The following is a 22,923-nucleotide window of genomic DNA, read 5'->3' on the forward strand; positions in this document are numbered from 1 at the left end:
TTTACCCAGCTGACGATGTATACTTCTCAGAACAATGAATTATTGGATTGCCGAGAAACTTTGTTCACAAATTACAATCAAGTTGCAAAAATTTATGTGCTACTAGAAATGGCAATTTGATAAACATATGAAAAACTATATGGATGATTTTTCTTCAGCAATACTATCAATCTTCCAAGCTATCTTTGGAATAGAACGGTCTTGATCCAACCTGGTGTGAATTTTCCCATGGATTGACTGCCCAGAGATCATCATAACTGAACCTAAGAAATAAATTAACAACATTAAAACAAAGTAATTGAGTTATGCTACATTAAGATAACTGATACACAAAACTGAATACTCTTCTTTCGGTGCTTGACGACACTGCTCGCCAGCTGCAATGCCGAGAACTTATTTAGAAACGAATCTAATAAACATTACTGGCATTCCATTAACAGTATTTGCTTCTGTGTGATATCTGCAGTAACTCTGCAAAGTGATTAAGAACATTAGAACCAAGGAGGTAGTTATCCAATATGTAGGTAACTTACACACATTAAGCTTTCAAAACTTCATTTGGTCCCCAATGACATTGCTGACCAGATTTCGTATCAAGGAAGCACTGTACTCTTCTGACAGCGTGATATTGGGCAATCTCACATGTCCATTAACAGGGCAGTCTTTATCTTTTTCTTTGTTTCACGTGAATCACTAGAAATGTATTGAAGCAAGTGAGAACTAGTACATTCTTACTTGCAAAAAGAAATACAAAATCTTTCCAGCGTCAGTCGTATGACATCTCAGTACGACTTGTCTAATTCCTCAGAAAATCTATTTTATCTACTGAACAATGGAAAATCCAGTATGGGCTGTAACAATATTAATAAAAGCATAGTTGCTACTCGCCCTATAGTGAAGATGCTGAGTTGCGGAAAGGCACAACAGAAAGACTGTCGGAACGTTAGCTTTTGGCCAACAAGGCCCTATTCAAAAGTGGACAAAATACACACACACAAAAATGAACCACAGATGGAGCGACAGCTCCAGCTGCCAGATACTGTGGTCGTGCATGCGTGGTGCCTATTTTTGACAAAGAACCCTGTTGGCCAAAAGCTAACATCCCGACAGTTAGTTGGTTTTTTTTTTTTAACTGAGCATCTCCACTATATGGAGATTAGCAACTATCGTTTTTATGATATTATTTTATCTACTGCTACTTTGAAATTCAAATGTGCAACAAAGTTTAAAATCAGAGCCCAACATAAAGACCTCATAGCATTCCACCTCAATGATCAGAAATGAAGGAGGTTATTTGTATTTTACATAGACTTACAGTTATCTTAAATACAAATAAACTTTCATTTCTTACCCTTCAAATGGAAAGTTACGATGTGTTTTAAGCCAGATCCTGTATGGGTTTTGGCATCTTTCTTCTCTATTCTTGGAACTTGATGGCACTGCTAACAGGAGACTGCCAACTTCAGGGTTTGCTAATTGCAAATCTTGCACCAAGTTTCTGAGTGATTCAAGAACTTTTTGTAATGTTTCACTGTTGCTGCAGTTGTAGATTGTAAATCTGTTTACACAACTCCCTTGCTGCAAAGGAATATTCAGGGTTTCAACGAGACCATCTATATTTGTGGCCTCGAGAGCCTCCTCGACCTCGACAGCCTCCTCGACCTCGACAGCCTCCTCAGCTGCTTCAACAGCCCCCTCAACTGCTTCATCACTGCTACTGCCTTCATATCAAATTACTGAACAGCCACTTCTGAAGCCTACCCCAATCATTTCATCAAGACAGAATATGGGGCTATTCTTATAGGTTTCTGGTGTTTTATCAAAAATCCACTCTGGATAAAAAATTAAGGTTGCACAGAAATGCTTGTATGGGTATTTATATCACTGAAAATCTTCACATGCGGAATCTCGGATATCTAAGTTAACAACATAATTACAGTTTTTGGACAATGCACTCTCCACACAAAATGAACCATCTGATCTCCTACTCAGTGATCTTACAGTTAACACAACTTTTGCTGAGGCATGTCGCTGCGTGACCTGTTTCACAGACTTGTTCGTTTTTTTTTTTTTTTATGCCAAAACAGTGGAACACCTTGTTATACGATTTGATGGCAGAATTCCTGCAGCAGACAGGACTTTCTAATTAGGCTTGGAAGAAACTGGTTTACTCTAACCTTAGCAACCTGTGTTAAAGTCTTGTCTGTATTGTGTATTAGGAAAAAATGTTTTATAATCTTGTTCATAGCTTCAGCCCCATTTGTAGTGTCAGTGGTTACAGATCTGCCCTTGTCTTCAAACACTTCCACCCATCTTTCACATACCAATAGCCACTGTTGTTTAAAGTACGGCCACACATGCTAGTTTCTCTGAAAAACCTCATGCATTCGCAACTCTCCTATACGATCTCTAAATCCTCCCTCTGTTGACGATTCTGCAGTTTCTTGCCATATATCTAGAAATGTCATAAAGATTACATTTTTTTCCAACCAACTTCCCCCTGCCTGTTTCCAATGGACTCTGAGAAATCAGTAACTCAGTAGAGGGGATTCCAATCCCTGGTTCCAGTCCTTGAAAATGTCTAACACTTAATGGATGGAACTTGCATTGTGAACCTAAATGAAAAAAAAGACAAACAAATAGTCCACATTACTCTTCACAGCTATAAAAAATAAAGGAATATCATATGTTGTTGTTTTGTATGTAGTGACTAACAATTATCCCCATACTTCAAAAGATCTCTTTGCCAACAGCTCTGATAGCAAAAAAGTAATGGTTTCGCTTCTCCATTGGCACCCGTACAATGTCTATAATGAATCATGTGATTGCTCGATTCCTTATTCCACTCATCAGCCTAATTCTGCAGTCTAGTCTCATCGAACAATACTTTATTTGTACCGTACAAGGTCTGATATATGTGACTGTAAATTGCTTTCTCAGTGCAATAAAATGTAATATTCATTTGACCCCGTATACGTGTCCCAGCAAAATTTATCAACCAATCTATCTAGAGCCAACTTAATGACTGAGAGATGTCTCTCCATTGAGTACGAATTTTTTTATTTCATTTACATATGAAGGATGTATGTACCAATTTGCTTCAACATGTTTGGTACCATGTGTGTGTGTGCTTGCTTGGGAAAAAGTTAAGTAGTAATGCAAGTAACTGTTTGGTGGGAATGGCAATGCTAAATCCTTGTGTAGCCTTGCAAGAACCTGTAGGACAAAACAAATTTATCAATTATTTAATTAAGAGCATTAAAAACAAGTAATTTTTAAGCATACTGTCAACTGGTCATTAAAATTTTCTCCAAGCAGAACCCAGACTGGATACTCACTTTTGCCTTGGTATCCCTGTGTTTATCTACTAACTGCTTAACTTCATGTTTAGAGTAGCTGGGCAAATGCTTTTCTTTGTATCCAAGATTCTCAATCTCTTTTGAACATGTTCTTCCTAAAGCGATAAGGAACTACTATAAAATTTATTTAGTACACTTTCCATGTAACAAACTTGTTTTATGGAAAGTAAGTATATCTTAATACAGCACAGTATTACCAAGTGCTCAGGCACACCAATCTCTTTACTTTTATAATATTTCGGCCCCAAAACACCATGCCTAGAGCGCACACTCTTAACGGCAAAGTCAGAACTGAAAAAGGGGATGGGGAAATGTCCCTGCATTTGTGTAAAGAAATACTTTGTTTTACCTGGCACAGTTAATAAAATATGTCTCACAGGCAAAAACACAAGTATTGTTATAGTTAATTATTTAACATCTGTTATTGTTAATTAATTTAATTCAGTATGAGATAAAATTCCATTCAGTTCATAGGTTTTGTCGAATAATAAAGTTCTGAATTGATGGAAGCAGATTGTTTATATATTTGACAGTGTTGGAGCAAAATGTTACTGGACGTAACACCTATCACATCTAGCAAAGAAATGGATACCACACTGCTTTCCAACAAGTGAAGTGGCTTATTGTGGTTTCAATAAATGTGGCATTAATATCCTTTGCAAACAAATGAGATGCGAAGAATATTTATGTAGAAAAATCTAATTACCGTAAATGTGGATTTACAAAAAGTAAACTAACTGGGAAGACAATTATGCTAAACATGCCTTGTCAATAGGTTAACGAGCTGACTGCTGTTTTACACATCAGCACCACAATTATCGAAAACTGTAGAAACCATTTCTTTCAACCTGAACATAGTGGTATAGCTTCATTAAAATTGCTTGTACATTGCCATCTGTCACTTGTTGGTGCCGCCGTATTATAGGCAACAAACAGAGCGGGTCACTCAGCAAGTGCTGCTCAATTTAATTTTCATGTTAAAAAAAAAGTAGGTTCAACTTGGTAGAGCTAGAGCACAGGTTTGGATTACTAAAGGGTGTAAGACGTATACATGTAACTCCGTGCAGTGTCGGAAGTGGACATCGTGAGATGACAGGACTACGAGATGTTCTGCCGACAACTGATTTTGGGGTGACCAGTGGCATAACTGTGGCAAATATGACATTTTGTAGCCCTGAATTGAAAGTCATTTGATAACCTATCAGGAGAAAGAAAACTGGCGTTTTATGAATCGGACCGTGGACTCTCAGATCCCTTAATCGGACAGGTAGGTTAGAAAATTTAAAAAGGGAAGTGGATAGGTTGAGGTTAGACACAGTGGGAATTAATGAAGTTCGGTGGCAGGAGGAACAAGTGGCAGGAGGAACAAGACTCCTGGTCAGGGGAATATAGGGTTATAAATACAAAATCAAATAAGGGTATTGCAGGAGTAGGTTTAATAATGAATAAAAAAATAGGAGTGCGGGTAAGCTACTACGAACAGCATAGGGAACGCATTATTGTGGCCAAGATAGATACGAAGCCCACGCATACCACAGTAGTACAAGTTTATATGCCAACTAGCTCCACAGATGACAAAGAAATTGATGAAATGTATGATGAGATAAAAGACCGGAATTCGATAGTAGGAAAAGGGAGAGAAGGAAAGGTAGTAGGTGAATATGGATGGGGGGTAAGGAATGAAAGAGGAAGTCGCCTTGTAGAATTTCGCACAGAGCATAACTTCATCATAGCTAACACTTGGTTCAAGAATCATAAGAGAAGGTTGTATACATGGAAGAACCCTGGAGATACTGACATGTTTCAGATAGATTATATAATAGTAAGACAGAGATTCAGGAACCAGGTGTTAAATTGTAAGACATTTCCAGGGGCAGATGTGGATTCTGACCACAATCTATTGCTTATGAACTGTAGATTAAAACTAAAGAAACTCCAAAAAGGTGGGAATTTAAGGAGATGGGACCTGGATAAACTGACAGAACCAGAGGCTGTAGAGAGTTTCAGGGAGAGCATTAGAGAACTATTGAGAAAAATGGGGAAAACAATACAGTATAAGAAGAATGGTTAGTTTTGAGAGACGAAATAGTGAAGCTGGAAAGAGGATCAAATAGGAAAAAAGACAGGGCTAATAGAAATCCTTGGGTAAAAGAAGAGATACTGAATTTAATTGATGAAAGGAGAAAATACAAAAATGCAGTAAATGAAGCAGGCAAAAAGGAATACAAATGTCTAAAAAATTAGATCGACAGGACATGCAAAATGGCTAAGCAGGGATGGCTAGAGGACAAATATAAGGATGTAGAGGCGTATATCGCTAGGGGTAAGATAGATACTGCCTACCGGAAAATTAAAGAGACCTTTGGAGAAAAGAGAACCACTTGCATGAATATCAAGATCTCATATGGAAACCCAGTTCTAAACAAAGAAGGAAAAGCAGAAAGGAGGAAGGAGTATATTGAGGGTCTATACAAGGGCGATGTTCTTGAGGACAATATTATGGAAATGGAAGAGGATGTAGATGAAGATGAAATGGGAGATACGATACTGCGTGAAGGGTTTGACAGAGCAATGAAAGACGTGAGTCTAAACAAGGCCCCGGGAGTAGACAAGATTCCATTAGAACTACTGACAGCGTTGGGAGAGCCAGTCTTGACACAACTCTACCATCTGGTGAGCAAGATTTACGAGACAGGCGAAATACCCTCAGACTTCAAGAAGAATATAATCATTCCAATCCCAAAGAAAGGAGGTGTTGACAGATGTGAAAATTACTGAACTATCAGTTTAATAACCCACAGCTGCAAAATACTAACACAGATTCTTTACAGATGAATGGAAAAACTGGTTGAAGCTGACCTTGGGGAAGAACGGTTTGGATTCCGTAGAAACGTTGGAACACATGAGGCAATAGTGACCCCACGACTTATCTTAGAAAATAGATTAAGGAAAGGCAAACCTATATTTTTAGCATTTGTAGTCTTAGAGAAAGCTTTTGACAATGCTGACTGGAATACTGTCTTTCAAATTCTGGAGGTGGCAGGGGTAAAACACAGGGAGCGAAAGGCTATTTACAATTTGTACAGAAACAAGATGGCGGTTATATGAGTCGATGGGCATGAAAGGGAAGCAGTAGTTGGGAAAGGAGTGAGACAGGGTTGTAGCCTCTCCCCAATGTTATTCAGTCTGTATATTGAGCAAGCAGTAAAGGAAACAAAAGAAAAATTCGGAGAAGAAATAAAAACTTTGAGGTTCGCCGAAGACATTGTAATTCTGTCAGAGGCAGCAAAGGACCTGGAAGAGCAGCTGAACGGAATGGACAGTGTCTTGAAAGGAAGATATAAGATGAACATCAACAAAAGCAAAACGAGGATAATGGAATGTAGTCAAATTAAATCGGGGGATGCTGAGGGTATTAAACAAGGAAATGAGATGCTTAAAGTAGTAAAGGAGTTTTGGTATTTGGGGAGCAAAATAACCGAGGATGGTCGAAGTAGAGAGGATATAAAATGTTAAGTGGGAATGGCAAGGAAAACATTTCTGAAGAAGAGAAATTTGTTAACACTGAGTATAGATTTAAGTGTCAGGAAGTCTTTTCTGAAAGTATTTGTATGGAGTGTAGCCATGTATGGAAGTGAAACGTGGACGATAAATAGTTTGGACAAAAAGAGAATAGAAGCTTTCCAAATGTGGTGCTACAGAAGAATGCTGAAGATTAGATGGGTTGATCACATAACTAATGGGGAGGTATTGAATAGAATTGGGGAGAAGAGAAATTTGTGGCACAACTTGACTAGAAGAAGGGATCGGTTGGTAGAACATATTCTGAGGCATCAAGGGATCACCAATTTAGTATTGGAGGGCAGCGCGGAGGGTAAAAATCGAAGAGGGAGACCAAGAGATGAATACACTAAACAGATTGAGAAGGATGTAGATTGCAGTAAGTACTGGGAGATGAAGAAGCTTGCACAGGATAGCTGCAGGATATGGAGAGCTGCATCAAACCAGTCTCTGGACTGAAGACCACAATAACAACAACAACCTAACCGCAACCTCATGACATGCAATATATCCTAGAAAATGGCTGTCAGCATTCTACAGAAAAACTGTTGATCGTGCTCACTTTGTTCACAACAGTCAATACGTTTAATGCCACGTGCCTGCAGGCAGTCGCAGCAGAGCCTCACGCCTAATGCCGTCGGCTGGCTCGACTCGACAGTGAAACACCCGACAGAAGTTTGCATGAAGGTTGAGGTGCTGAGCCTTCCATGGCTATTATAATTCTTTTTTGTGCAATAAAACAGCTTTTGCTGGGTGGTGAATTTCCCCAGCAAATTAAACCATATCTTAGTAGTGATTCTGCTTGGGCATAGTACACATTTTTTATGCCTTGCATTGATGTGCATCCAGCAAGAATTTTTATACTATAACAAATGGTATTTAATTTACTACATAGGTGTTGTGTGTGTTTCTGCCATCTTAGGTCATCTTGGATCCAAACTTCAAAAAATTTGGTCCTATTTACAATTTCAAGTCTTTTGCCTAACAGTTCTGTGGTTGCAGTTAAAGGCTGTTTATTCTGCACTGTGTGTAGTTGCACAGTGTTTGTTTTATGTGTGTTTATTATTAAGTTGTTCACTGCAAACCATTCTGATACATGAGAAGTGTTCCTTTTTTATTTCATTTTGGAGCTCTTCTGGGGTCTTTCCTTTGATAAGTATATTTGTATCATCGGCATATTTAATGTACTTATAGTTAGGGCTGGATGGTTCTAGGTCATTTACAAACAGCAAGAACAAGACTGGTCCCAGTACGGAACCCTGCGGCACACCGTATTTAACACACTGTTTTTCTGATTGGTAGGAAGTTAAATTTTTTCCTTCTTTGTACAAGACTTCAACTATTTGGTGTCTGTTTTGTAGATATGACTTTACCCACTCACAGGCTGGGCCTCTGACACCAACATTTTCTAGCTTTCTAAGCAATAGACCATGGTTAATAATGTCAAATGTTTTTGAAAGATCTAGGAATATTGCTGCTATGTGTTCTTTTTTATCTAATGCATTTAAAGCTTCGTTTAAGAAATCGATAATAGCTGTCTCAGTGGATTTACATTTTCGGAAACTGTGCTGCGTGGCTGAGAATTTTTTTTTTTTTTCCAGTGAAATCTACGAATCTTTTATAAAAGATTTTTTTCAATTATTTTAGAAAAAAACAGATAGTAGAGAGACCGGCCTATTATTTGTTATATCTGCTTTTTCACCGTTTTTGTACAATGGCTTCACTTTAGCTATTTTTAAACTTTCTGGGAAGATTCCCTGAGAAAGGGAACTATTGCATATGTCTGCCATGGACCTAGTTACTAAGCGTGCACATTTTATAATGATATGGTCTGGTATGTTGTCAGTACCAGAGGAAAATTTTGATTCTAGCTCCCCTATTGTTTTTAGCGCTTCCTGTTCATTTGTTGGGTACAGGAAGAGAGACTTGTTACTAGGGATAGTTTTAATCTGATTTGCAGTGACAGCATATTGAAAGTTTTGCTTCACCAGAATCTCAGCTGCCTCTGAGAGATATGAGTTAAAATTATTTGCTAGCTGCAATTACAGAAGTGTTTTCATTCAGTTTGATATTACGGTATTCTCTCCGTTTTACTCCTGTTTCACGCCTTACAATATCCCATATGGCTTTCATTTTATTTTGTGCATTTCCTATGAAGGAACTATTTGCCATTTTTTTGCTTCTTTTATGACTTTAGTTAAAATCTTTCTGTAATTCTTAAAATAGGAATCAAATTCTGGGGATGTGGTATGCTGTCTAGATATTTCATGAAGTAATCTCTTTTTCTTCACAGATATTTGTATTCCTATTGTGACCCATTTTATTTTCAGATCCTTTTTTGTGACTGTCTTTTTTTATGGAGTGGAAAGCAAAGTTCAAAATAATAGCTAAAACTATTTAGGAATTTGTTGAACATATCATTTGTACTTTTACATTCATAGATGTCTTCCCAAGTTTCTTTACACAGATAGTGGGAAGCTACATGTTCATGCTTTCAATCAGAAAAAATACTTCAGGACAAAAAAATCCTAAAGTGGTGGATATATTCTCTGATGGAACCAAGGTATCATGTTTGGGAGTATCTGAAAGCTAGACAATTTCTCATTACAGATTACACACGTTTTCTACAATATACAAAATCCCTAACTGAAACTTAACGTATCAAAAGTTCGAGTGGAGGAGGTGACAACACCATGCTGGCCAGGTAGAGATGCACTGGATAATACTAAATCTGAACAAACACTCAAGTGCACAATCTCTACACCATCAGGAATTATACAGTTTAAATAAGATTGTTTTCTGGAAATGGCACATACTTCCAGTTCATACCTAATGCAAACCAGAGTGTTCACCAAGAAACACTCGTAGATCCTTTCATTGCCTCTTGCGGCAGTGAAAACTTTTCATCATTTAATGAGCAGTGGGTTATTATAGACTACATTCTGAATGAGGACGTTTGCACTTTATTGTTGGACAAGTGGACAGAAAACAATGCTAAAAACTTTAGTTAAACTGCTTGACAGGCAAGGGAATAAATTTGTATGTCCAGAAAAGTATGATACAAGTAAAGTTGGCAAGAACCTTCCACACAAATGTGGGAAAGCCTAAATTTTTCTACACTGAAATTAAATGTTTCCCACTAAATCTGTATTCTTAATGGTCTTCATTTATTCATAAATGTGATACTGCACAATAATTTTAACATTTTTCGGTACAGTCAATCACTGTAAGTTAGGTGGAAGTATTAATTGTATGTTCATATAAAGCTCTATCTGTACAAAAATTAGTAACTTCCAGATTTTATTTTCATGCTAATTCTTCACTTTCAATTGTACAAATGAAAATACCCATAAATATTGTAAAAATTTAAAATTATACCACATAAATCTCCCTCACACCATCAGCACTTGGTCAGTGAAACTACTGTAATATTTAAATTGTGGAATATCCAATGACAGAACACACAGTGGGAATAGCTAACATGTTACAACAAACAATAAAAATGAAAATGCTTCTTTAGTTACACTGCAGTGAAGTATACAATTCAGCAGCTTTTTTCAATTTGTTAAAAATTGATTTCAGGTCATAATTGTGATATTTACAAAACATTTAAAAGTTATGCAAGTGTAAAAAGAATTTTAACACTTTTTGCAGTGAGTGTTAAATTACTATTTTTGTAGACGGGAAATTTTGCTACTATATTACAAGACACCTGCTGAATTGGCCTCAGCTGTGTGCCGGGTACTTCCACAGCAAATGTAGCTGAAGACAGCTTAGCACTGAATTCTTTACTCAGTATTTAGGTGAATATCCACTGCAGAAACAGACTTAATCTAAACATATTATGGTGTGCACATGTGGATTAGTAATTGTTCTTTGAGTGTAACTAAAAGCATAGAGCTCTGTCGAAAGAACAGGGACTTGCTGTGTTTTGTAACCAACTCGTGCACATTGGCCGCAAACAGTTTGGAAAATTTGAATACTACTTAGGAAATAAGTGAGGATATGTGGAATAAACTGTGTTCCTGTAACAAAAAAGCAAGAAAAGGTGTCAGTTGTGCAAAGTGTAAGAGGAAATTCCATAACTCGTGTGTAAATGCAACAGATAGAGTGAAAAGCTGGAAATGCAGTGACTGTCAAGTATTCGAAAAGAATTATATGTGTATTAATAAACAGAGCACAGAGCACAACTTAATCATAGCTAACACTTGGTTCAAGAATCATGAAAGAAGGTTGTACACATGGAAGAACCCTGGAGATACTAAAATGTATCAGATAGATTATATAAAGGTGACAGATTTAGGAACCAGGTGTTAAATTGTAAGACATTTCCAGGGGCAGATGTGGACTCTGACCACAATCTATTGGTTATGACCTGTAGATTAAAACTGAAGAAACTGCAAAAAGGTGGGAATTTAAGGAGATGGGACCTGGATAAACTGAAAGAACCAGAGGTTGTACAGAGTTTCAAGGAGAGCATAAGGGAACAATTGACAAGAATGGGGGAAAGAAACACAGTAGATGAAGAATGGGTATCTTTGAGGGATGAGGTAGTGAAGGCAGCAGAGGATCAAGTAGGTAAAAAGACAAGGGCTAGTAGAAATCCTTGGGTAACAGAAGAAATATTGAATTTAATTGATGAAAGGAGAAAATATAAAAATGCAGTAAATGAAGCAGGCAAAAAGGAATACAAACGTCTGAAAAATGAGATCGACAGGAAGTGCAAAATGGCTAAGCAGGGATGGCTAGAGGACAAATGTAAGGAAGTAGAGGCTTGTCTCACTAGGGGTAAGATAGATATGGCCTACAGGAAAATTAAAGAGGCCTTTGGAGAAAAGAGAACCACTTGTATGAATATGAAGAGCTCAGATGGAAACCCAGTTCTAAGCAAAGAAGGGAAAGCAGAAAGGTGGAAGGAGTATATAGAGGGTCTATACAAGGGCGATATACTTGAGGACAATATTATGGAAATGGAAGAGGATGTAGATGAAGATGAAATGGGAGATAAGATACTGCGTGAAGAGTTTGACAGAGCACTGAAAGACCTGAGTCGAAACAAGGCCCCGGGAGTAGACAACATTCCATTAGAACTACTGATGGCCTTGGGAGAGGCAGTCCTGACAAAACTCTACCATCTGGTGAGCAAGATGTATGAAACAGACCTCAAGAAGAATATAATAATTCCAATCCCAAAGAAAGCAGGTGTTGACAGATGTGAAAATTACCGAACAATCAGTTTAATAAGCCACAGCTGCAAAATACTAACACAGATTCTTTACAGACGAATGGAAAAACTGGTAGAAGCTGACCTTGGGGAAGAACAGTTTGGATTCTGTAGAAATGTTGGAACACGTGAGGCAATACTGACCTTACGACTTATCTTAGAAGAAAGATTAAGGAAAGGCAAACCAACGTTTCTAGCATTTGTAGACTTAGAGAAAGCTTTTGACAATGTTGACTGGAATACTCTCTTTCAAATCTTAAAGGTGGCAGGGGTAAAATACAGGGAGCGAAAGGCTATTTACAATTTGTACGGAAACCAGATGGCAGTTATAAGGGTCGAGGGACATGAAAGGGGAGCAGTGGTTGGGAAGGGAGTAAGACAGGCTTGTAACCTCTCCCCGATGTTATTCAATCTGTATATTGAGCAAGCAGTAAAGGAAACAAAAGAAAAATTCGGAGCAGGTATTAAAATCCATGGAGAAGAAATAAAAACTTTGAGGTTCGCCGATGACATTGTAATTCTGTCAGAGACAGCAAAGGACTTGGAAGAGCAGTTGAATGGAATGGACAGTGTCTTGAAAGGAGGATATAAGATGAACATCAACAAAAGCAAAACGAAAATAATGGAATGTAGTCGAATTAAATTGGGTGATGCTGAGGGAATTAGATTAGGAAATGAGACACTTAAAGTAGTAAAGGAGTTTTGCTATTTGGGGAGCAAAATAACTGATGATGGTCGAAGTAGAGAGGATATAAAATGTAGACTGGCAATGGCAAGGAAAGTGTTTCTGAAGAAGAGAAATTTGTTAACATCGTGTATAGATTTAAGTGTCAGGAAGTCATTTCTGAAAGAAACATGGACGATAAATAGTTTGGACAAGAAGAGAATAGAAGCTTTCGAAATGTGGTGCTACAGAAGAATGCTGAAGATTAGATGGGTAGATCACATAACTAATGAGGAAGTATTGAATAGGATTGGGGAGAAGAGAAGTTTGTGACACAACTTGACCAGAAGAAGGGATCGGTTGGTAGGACATGTTCTGCGGCATCAAGGGATCACCAATTTAGTATTGGAGGGCGGCGTGGAGGGTAAAAATCGTAGAGGGACACCAAGAGATGAATACACTAAGCAGATTCAGAAGGATGTAGGTTGCAGTAGGTACTGGGAGATGAAGAAGCTTGCACAGGATAGAGTAACATGGAGAGCTGCACCAAACCAGTCTCAGGACTGAAGACCACAACAACAACAACAAACTCCAGAAGTGAGAATCAGCCAAGAAAGAAATGTGTAAAAACTACAGATTCAAGGCGTCCAACATAAAGTGCTATTCACAATACAGTGTGCATACCACAACAAAGAATGCAGTTTTAAAAGGAAAGCAATCTAAGGGTGCAGCAATGAAAATGCAAAACTTTGCTCCTGAGAGTCAGTTAGTGAGTAGGTGACCCGAAATATTCGTTGCCTCTGCTAGCCATGGCAGAGACAGTGCAAGAAGCATTTTAAATTTAACTTCAAATAAATATGACATTGAAGGGAAGGTGATACCAGGTGCCTCCACTAATGTAATATTACAAAAATACAATGATCTTCATAAGCTGACAAAAGAAGATTTCGAAGTTATTTGGGCAGGGACTTATGACGTAGCAAAGGATGAAGCCAACTTGGCAATTTGATCATTACAAAAACCCTTGTCAGCATTACAAAATAAAAATGTGATTGTAGCTGGAGTATCACACAGGCACCTGCCTGAATGGTCTTGTGTAAACCAAGAAATTCAATTCACACACAGAAAAATAAAAAAAATAACAAAAATAGTGAAAGGCATCCATAACACTTGTTTTATTAATACTCCTAGTAACAAGGAGCTATATACAGCACATGGACAGCGCCTAAATGCAACTGGTAAAGAACTAATGGCTGCAAGAATTCAAGAATCAGGGGAAACAAACAGGGAAGTGTACAAAACAGCAATAGAGCTGAAATGGAAGGATACTGCAGTCTCAGGTAAAGAATCAGTGAGAACGGTTACTGACACAACTCGTGCACAAGTAATAAGAGAATCCTTAAAAGTGAAAAATGTACCTATTTACATCACAAGTACTCAAGAAGTAAACATACCCAAGAGATCAGTGCAAAAGTTAGAAGAAGCAGCGAATGATGCGACAGGAAAGAAGACACCGTATACGGAGACAGACCTATTTGCAGAAGGAAGAATAGCAACAGTTGAGTGTCTGTCAATACCAGAGACAGCACAACAACATCATCTCCATTATCAGCTGCAGATCAACAACAACAACAACCAGTAGCAGCAGAGAATCTGTCAGCTTTAGCAGCAGCAGGAGCAGACACACCACCATCGTCAACAACAGCGTCCAGTCCAGTAGAAACAATCAGCAGGCTGCCAATCAGAAGAGTGACGAGACCCTCGCACTTGAAGAATTTTTTTCTACCGATCAGACTGAAGGGGACACTAGGGTGAGCTGTGCACCAAATCTAGGTCGCTTTACTTTGCTGTATCGAATGTACATGGACTAGGCAACAAAATGTGTGAGCTGGAAGTAATTTTTCTGTGCTGCGTATCAATGAACCATGGCTTCGGGACACTCAGAATTGTGCAGCAAATATACCAGACTTTGGCTTAATAAGTAGCTTTTGCAGGGAAAGTCATAAATGTGGAGGTGTATGCATCTATGTTAGAAGTAATGTTAAATATAAAGAGGCAAAACTTAGCAAGGTGAAGTGTGCGGAAAAAGCTTTTGAATGTTGTATTTGTGAACTTACTGATTGCCAGACTATCGTTGCTTGCATCTATAGATCCCCATCAGGTGACTTTGCCCAATTCTTATATTATATAGATGATATTGTAATTGAATTGAGAGGCAGGTCAAAATACATAGTAGTTATGGTGAATTTAAAATTAATTTTAACAAAAGTAATAAGAACAAGGTCCAATTATTAAATCTGTTTAACTCATACAAAATGCAACCTTGGTGTATGAAATTACCAGATATGGGGATGGGTCTGAAACAACACTTAATCAGATATTTATCAACAAACAAAGCATTGGGTACAATATTGAAGTAACAGATACAGGCTTTTGTAACCGTATGGCTTTAAAAATGATAATAAGGAATGAGAACAATAAGAAGTGCACAGTCACTGAAAAAAATGTAGAAAGAAGACTTATTAATGCAAACAGCATAAGGGGTTTTAATAGTATGCTAAAAAGGGTGCATAGGAGAAACTGGTGATGTAGACAGAAAATATGACACTTTTCTTGCTGATTATAAATATTGCTAGGATGTAGCATTCCCGTTAAAAAGAATTAAATTCAGTGAGAAACAAAGACATGGGTAACACAAGGGTTTAAAAAAATCAGCAATTGCACTTAGAAACCTAAGCAAACATGCTAAAATAAATACAACAATAGCACCATATTATAGGAAATATAGACAGGTCATAGGAAAGTTTTACAGGCAGCAAAAAGGCTAAGCAATGATTCATACACTAACAAGGAAAGCAATGAATCAAAATTGATCAGGAAGGTTATAAATAATAGCATAGGAAAATGTAAAATCAAGACCAATGACTTCTAAATTAAAAGCGAGGGTAAAGTGATAGAAGATGCTCAACAGATAGCTAACATATTCAATGAACATTATGTGAACATAGCACTGGACCTAATTAAAAGTCTGTGCAATGCAAACAACAAAAACATATAAGTACCAGCTTGTGAAAAAACAATGTTTCTGTACCCAATAACTGAATGTGAAGTTAGAAATGCTATTAATAAACTTAAAAATAAAACGTCTTGTGGTACTGATGTAATTACAGATCAGGAACAAACATCAGTTCATGCTCATAAATTAAGGATAATGCTGATACATGGTGAAACTATGCTCTGGTGGGCGGTTTGCGAATTTAAATCACCTCGGGGTATGACCGTGTGGTGCATTTGACCTGTGGTCATTGTACAGTGGTGCTGGCAGCAGTCCAGATACGTGTATTGGTGCAGCTCAGAGTACAGTGCAGCGAGTAAGTGTGCGCACATTTTCAGACGTGCTAATGGTGACTGTGTGTTGAAAATGGCTCAAAGAACACATATTGATGACAGTCCAGATACGTGTATTGGTGCAGCTCAGAGTACAGTGCAGCGAGTAAGTGTGCGCACATTTTCAGACGTGCTAATGGTGACTGTGTGTTGAAAATGGCTCAAAGAACACATATTGATGACATTATGAGGGCTAGAATACTAGGGCAACTGGAGGTTGGTCAAACACAGCAGGGCATAGCACAGGCCCTCCTTGTGCCACAAAGTGTGATCTCAAGATTATGGAAACGATTCCAGCAGACAGGAAGCGTGTCCAGGCGCTACATTACGGGACATCCACAGTGTACAACACCACAAGAAGACCGTTATCTCGCCATCAGTGCCCACAGACGGCCACGGAGTACTGCAGGTAGCCTCGCTAGGGACCTTACCCCAGCCACTGGAACAGTTGTCTCCAGACAGACAGTCTACAGACGACTGAACAGACACGGTTTATTCGCCTGCACCTGCAAGGTGCATTCCACTGACCCCTGGTCACAAGAGAGCCCGTAATGCCTGGTGTCAAGAACAGGGTACATAGTCATTGGAAATGTGGTCCCAGGTTATGTTCACGGACGAGTCCAGGTATAGTCTGAACAGTGATTCTCGCCGGGGTTTCATCTGGCGTGAACCAGGAACCAGACACCATACCCTTAATATCCTTGAAAGGGATCTGTTTGGAGGTCGTGGTTTGATGGTGTGGGGTGGGATTCTGATTGGTGCACATACACCCCAGCATGTCTTTGACAAAGGAACTGTAACAGGCCAGGTGTATCGGGATGTCATTTTGCAACAGTATGTTTGCCTTTTCAGGGGTGCGGTGGGTCCCACCTTCCTCCTGACGGATGATAACGCACGGCCCCACGGAGCTGCCATTGTGGACGAGTATCTCGAAACAGAAGATATCAGGCGAATGGAGTGGTCTTCCTGTTCTCCAGACCTAAACCCCATCCAGCTCGTCTGGGATGCTCTCGTTCGACATATCGCTGCACGTCTTCAAACCCCTACGACACTCCAGGAGCACCGACAGGCACCGGTACAAGAATGGGAGGCTATACCCCAGCAGCTGCTCGACCACCTGATCCAGAGTATGCCAACCTGTTGTGCGGTCTGTGTACCTTTGCACGGTGGTCACGTCCCATATTGATGTTGCTGTACATGCACAGGAAACAGTGGCGTTTTATAGTGCACATGTTTCAGAACTGTTTTTTCAACTTATCACCAATACCGTGAACTTCCAGATCTGCGTCGTGTGTGTTCCCCATGTGCCTACACTATTAGCGCCCGGTTTGTGTAGTGACACATTATGTGGCACCACATTCTGCAATTATCCTTGATTTATGAGCATGAGTGTAGTTCTACTGGTATACATACTCACCTAACCGACATTATTAACACTTCTTTCAGGACAGGAGTGTTCCCATCAAAACTAAAACTCTCCATAATAAAGTTACTTCACAAAAAGAATAGTACAACTGACATAAATAATTATAGGCCAGTGTCATTATTGTCAAGCTTCTCTAATGTAATTGAAAGAGTAATGTGTGAAAGGCTAGCTGACTTCCTGAATAAAAATAAAGTACTGACTAATGCTCAAAATGGGTTTAGAAAGAACAGATCCACAGAAGTGACAATCTTGCAATTCATGAAAATGGTCATAAATGCCTTGGACAAGAACGAATTAAGCTGCGGGATATTCTTAGATTTATCTAAAGTGTTTATTGCTTATGAAACTCGAATTTTATGGGGTCTAGGGACAAGCCTTCAAATGGTTCACGTCTTATCTTTCTTACAGGCACCAGAAAGCACAAATATGTCATGAAGGCAAAGAGTATCTTTCAGATTAAAAAAAAAAAAAAAATAAAAAAAATAAAATAAAATAAAATAAAAAAAAAATAAAAAAAAAAAAACTAGCTATGCAGCGCTCCAGAGTTCCATGTTAGGCCCTCTGATGTTCTTGGTGTATATGAACGATTTGCCAAACCATCTGACACTTGCAGAAACGGCGATGTTCGCTGTTGACAATAGCATTTTCATTAAAGGACAATAAATGAGAGAGGAAAATGGTTTAGCAATAATGCTTTGATCATAAATAAGGAGAAAATGGTATTGATGAATTTCAGTCATTTTAAAAGTAAAGCTAGAAGAAGAGTAAAAGCCGAGTTAGGGAACTATGTTATTGCACAAGCTCCATATGCAAAATTCGTAGGTATATGGGTGGATGAGCACTCGAGATTGGAAAAGCATCTAGAAGTTTTGAGTAAAAATCTAAGTAAATGCTGCTATGTGCTAAGAATTCTTCGGGAATGTTGCAACACTTAATCATCGCTATGTGCCCACTATGCTATATGAACAGTTTGCTTAGATACGATGTCATCGTCGGGGGAAATACAGGTATGGCAAAATAAGCTTTCAAACTTCAAAAAAGGGCTATTAGAATAATGAAAGGGGTTCCCTGTAGAATGTCATACATGGAAATATTTAAAGAATATCAAATAATAACTTTCCCTAGCTTATTCATCTATGAATGTGTCTGCTTTCAGAAAACTCTCCAGGAATTTTCAACATTAAATAATCAGGTTCATAACCACAAGACAAGGAACAGAGATGGTTTTCACAGAGACACCCACAAAGGAGCACTCTACCAAAAAAGTGTAAACTACAAGCTCAAAATACTTTTTAGTGTATTGCCTGCCACAACAAAGAAAATTACAGAATTTCATAAATTCAAGCTAAATCTTAACCAATTTTTACTAGCACATAGTTTTTATAACATTGAAGAATATCTGAAAATGGAAAAGTAATTATTTATATATACTGATATAAAATATTCGTTTTTATTACCCAAGTTCTCGAAGCAAATTAAATATAAGAAATTACAATGTAACTGACGACGTCCATACAATGTAAATTGTTTACAGATGAATAAAGAGATTGATTCATTGATTGAGTGTGAGAAAAGTCACCCAAAGCTAAAACCAAAAAACGTACCCTCAAAGAATAATGTGAACTTAGAGAAAGTGGAACCACAGCACAGCTGAAACCTAAGTTTCAGTTCCGACAGTATGTGTGGAACAAACACCAATTTTGACTGTAATTCCAAAAGGCAGTCAAATTGTTTTGTTCTTGCTTGATCGATACAAGCTATTTTTGCATGGTACTCACTGAGCAGTTCTGCTGAAGAAATTCAACAATGGAAAAAGAAGGACCATAGCTTGAAGAAAATACACTACATCCATGAAACACTGTAGCATTTCTTTCGTGCAAGCCCACACTGGGACAAACTCTTGGCTGACAACAGGAACAAGCAAATTATAGCAAAGACACATTTTTCCCGAGGTGTTTGCAACAGTACGTAGGACACTAGTTTATAACACCTCCACGGTCACAATTCACTATAGTCACTAAATAATTTAAAATGTGCAGGGACACAATTGGAAGAATTTACAAGTTAAAATTCAACCATTACACATGCAATTAATTAGTGACGAAGTAAGTTATATATCTTAGTGCTTTAATAGTCATTTCTACTTTATGTCATTCTTATATTTAATTTTCATAAGCTAATTGTAGATAGATAAGGAAAACGACTTTGACATGTTTAGGTATAATATTGACTTTAGATCGAGTCAACCGTCTGCAGGGAACGTTCACGACATCCCCTGACCGAGAACAAGTCCTACCCATTCCACAACGTCACATATCTTCTGCAATCTGCACCCTTCGCTTACCGCTAACATTTGTAGTCAAAGAGTAACTTTTTTGAATTGTATCACTACGTTCACATGCGAAACATTTTCTGAATTAAGAAAACCGAATTGCGGAAACCGTTTTTCGCTTTCGTGTTTACATGTTACGATCTCAAGCAGATTTGCTAGCCCAGTTAAATTTGGCACCTGGAAAACAACGGTTATAGTTTCTGTGTTAATCAGGACAATCGCCATTTGTCCTTAATCAGCCTAGGTGTAACCCGCTTCAGTCTAATATTTCCACTTATCCTTCACCGTACGAAAAGCCATTCCGTCCATAATAGCTGAAAATTTTTAAAAACAAGACAAAACCTGACAGCCCTACACTTTTGAAAACCGGGTGAATTTACAAGGGAGCGAAAATATATGGCTGAATTGCAAAACCGGCAACTAGAAGCGGATTTCCAGAATCGATTTTGAAGTGTTTACAATAACCAACCAAAAACGGTATTGGGGTAATCGTTTGCGAAAAACAGTTATGGGGTCCCCATGTAAATAATGTGTATGTTTGCTCTGCTGTTTACCTAAAGGAACATATTAAACTAAATAAAATTCTTAATGAAAAATTGCCCTCTTTGACAGTTAACATCAAAATATTATTTTTGTTTCGTGTTGCTGGTAATATTTTCAACTCATTGTATATAATTTTTATTTCTGCAATAGTAAGCCTTCGTATTCTACTGATAGACATAAATTTGACTTGTTTCTTAGTATCGTATTAATGTAACGTACATACCTTAGACAGATTCACCTATATCCGGCTTGGATTATAGCAATCCAAACCGTCCAAAGATTTACACAAAGGTCTGTAATAACTGTTTTATTGAATATAGCTCGCATATATAAAAACCGTGTTACCAAGATTATGACAGGGTACGAAGTATTTTCGTCATAAATAGTAAGAACATGTGACTACTTATAGCTATTTTATTAACGAACTAAAGATAATTAACTAACGCAGCCAAAAATATGTTTATTCCTTCCAACATTTTCTTGCTAGACTCCTTAATGGGAAGTAAAATAAAAGGCTAATTGGTACGGCAGGGTTTCATGTTATGGCCGACAGATGTCAGCTCGACGCGATGCCACAGGCGTCTAAAGCTAGCGAAATGAGGGATGCTCAACTACCGGACCTACCGATAGATGGCTCTACCAGCTGATTACTGTCGTCTGTATTGCCCGCCGTATTCGAATTTGCCAAGAAGTTTCTCTCGGTCTGTACGGTGTATAAGGAATTAAGGATTATCGAAATGGTGATTTCTTGTTCCGCTTTCAATTGTACGAAGCGATGGAGTAAGGAAAGTGACTTACCATTTCACAGGTAATAGGACTACCGATACAATACGATAACCTAAATTATGAAGAAAATGTTTTGATATTATATAAGCTAGTTATTTACTGTGATTCTTTTCTTATGTGTGTATTTAATTACTGTATAAAACATTGTTTTACATAATGCTGAAGAAAAGGTCTTTAGTTCTGTTTCTCCCCTTTCTGTAACTATGTGAATATCGTACTGAAACCAAAACCCTCTGTAAACTTTGACGAAGCCAATTGTATGAAAAGTACCGAAAGGCTAATAAAAATATTCTATTCTAACAATACAGACTTAGTGCGTTTGCTAATTCGATGTTTTTGAACAGGTTTCCTCTTTAGCACCCAGAGCTGCTAAAGAAGTGGATTACTTCCGTGAAGCGGAAACATTTTAATCCTACGTCTTGCAGTTTTCCTTGCGGAAACCTTTTCCGACAAGATGATTACGTAGTGAGCCCTGGAACGTGGAAGAAACGTGCCATCAGTTTTTGACTTTCCGACACATTTGATGCCACCAAATAAACAGCCACGACGACATGTTGTTAGGATTTTGAGTGACAACGATGCTTCTCCATTTGAGGTAGCTAATTAATTTCCTTGCTATGTGTGTGCTTTTGACTTTTGTGAATTTATTTCGTACGGACATAAATGGGCTACATAGGTCTAGGTAGTGTTGTAATACAGGTCCATATATTTGTTTTTAGCCTTCTGTCCTGGAATCCGTGCTCGATGTGCCCACTGCAGAAGCTACTGATTGCGTGGAGAATGTTGTCAATGAGAATTCTTCTGTGGAAAGCATGTCCCATTTATCCAATGCAGAAGCTGCGAATTGTGTCGAAAACGTTAGTATAAGGATGTTTTCACACCCCCAAATTTTTTTATAATATTTTTTCATCAAGCCTTGAATTATTTTAATCATATATAACGAAATTATTTCTTTATTTCAGAGTGCAGTTGGTTCTTAAGTAATTGATTGTGGTATACAGTCGAAAGTAGAAATGGAAGACAAGGCGACCGAAACTTGCAATTTTTTCTCAGACATTGTGCACGAATTAAAACCTAAACTGAAGTGCCTCCGTGAAAAACTTCGAAGAAAAGAGAAGAAAGTGTTTTCTATGGATGACATAAGTTCATTGAAGGAGAAAGGGTACTCTTACTGAGAGGTTACATAACTTCCTCAATCATCAGAAATGAACACAAGTGGAATTAGTGTGCAATTTAGTGAACAACTCTCTCTCGTCAAAGGGTAATAGATACACAACAAATGTGAAAATGTTTGCGATGACTGTTGTGGTGTTACCTTTTTATTTTCTCTTCTCCTCATTATCTATTGAAACAACATCGCCTTGTAATGTAATTTTAATTTTTCACCAAAAGCACATTCAACACAGCGGGAAAAATACACGTCTTTCGTATCAAGACAAGAGAGAGAGAGACTCTATTCGTTCTTAAAAACAAAAAAACTACGCAAAAGTAAGAAAAAAAAAGAACAAAATTATTTATAAAATCGGTCGCTGGCGCAGCGCTCTTCTGCGTGCGCGATCGTAAATTATAACTTTGCGGAAGTCAAAGTACCATTACAATGCCTCCTCTACTGACACGCTCCGCAAGCGAGCGTGGCAGTAT

Source organism: Schistocerca nitens, chromosome 11 (genome assembly GCF_023898315.1).
Source record: "Schistocerca nitens isolate TAMUIC-IGC-003100 chromosome 11, iqSchNite1.1, whole genome shotgun sequence".
Classification (NCBI taxonomy): Eukaryota; Metazoa; Arthropoda; class Insecta; order Orthoptera; family Acrididae; genus Schistocerca; species Schistocerca nitens.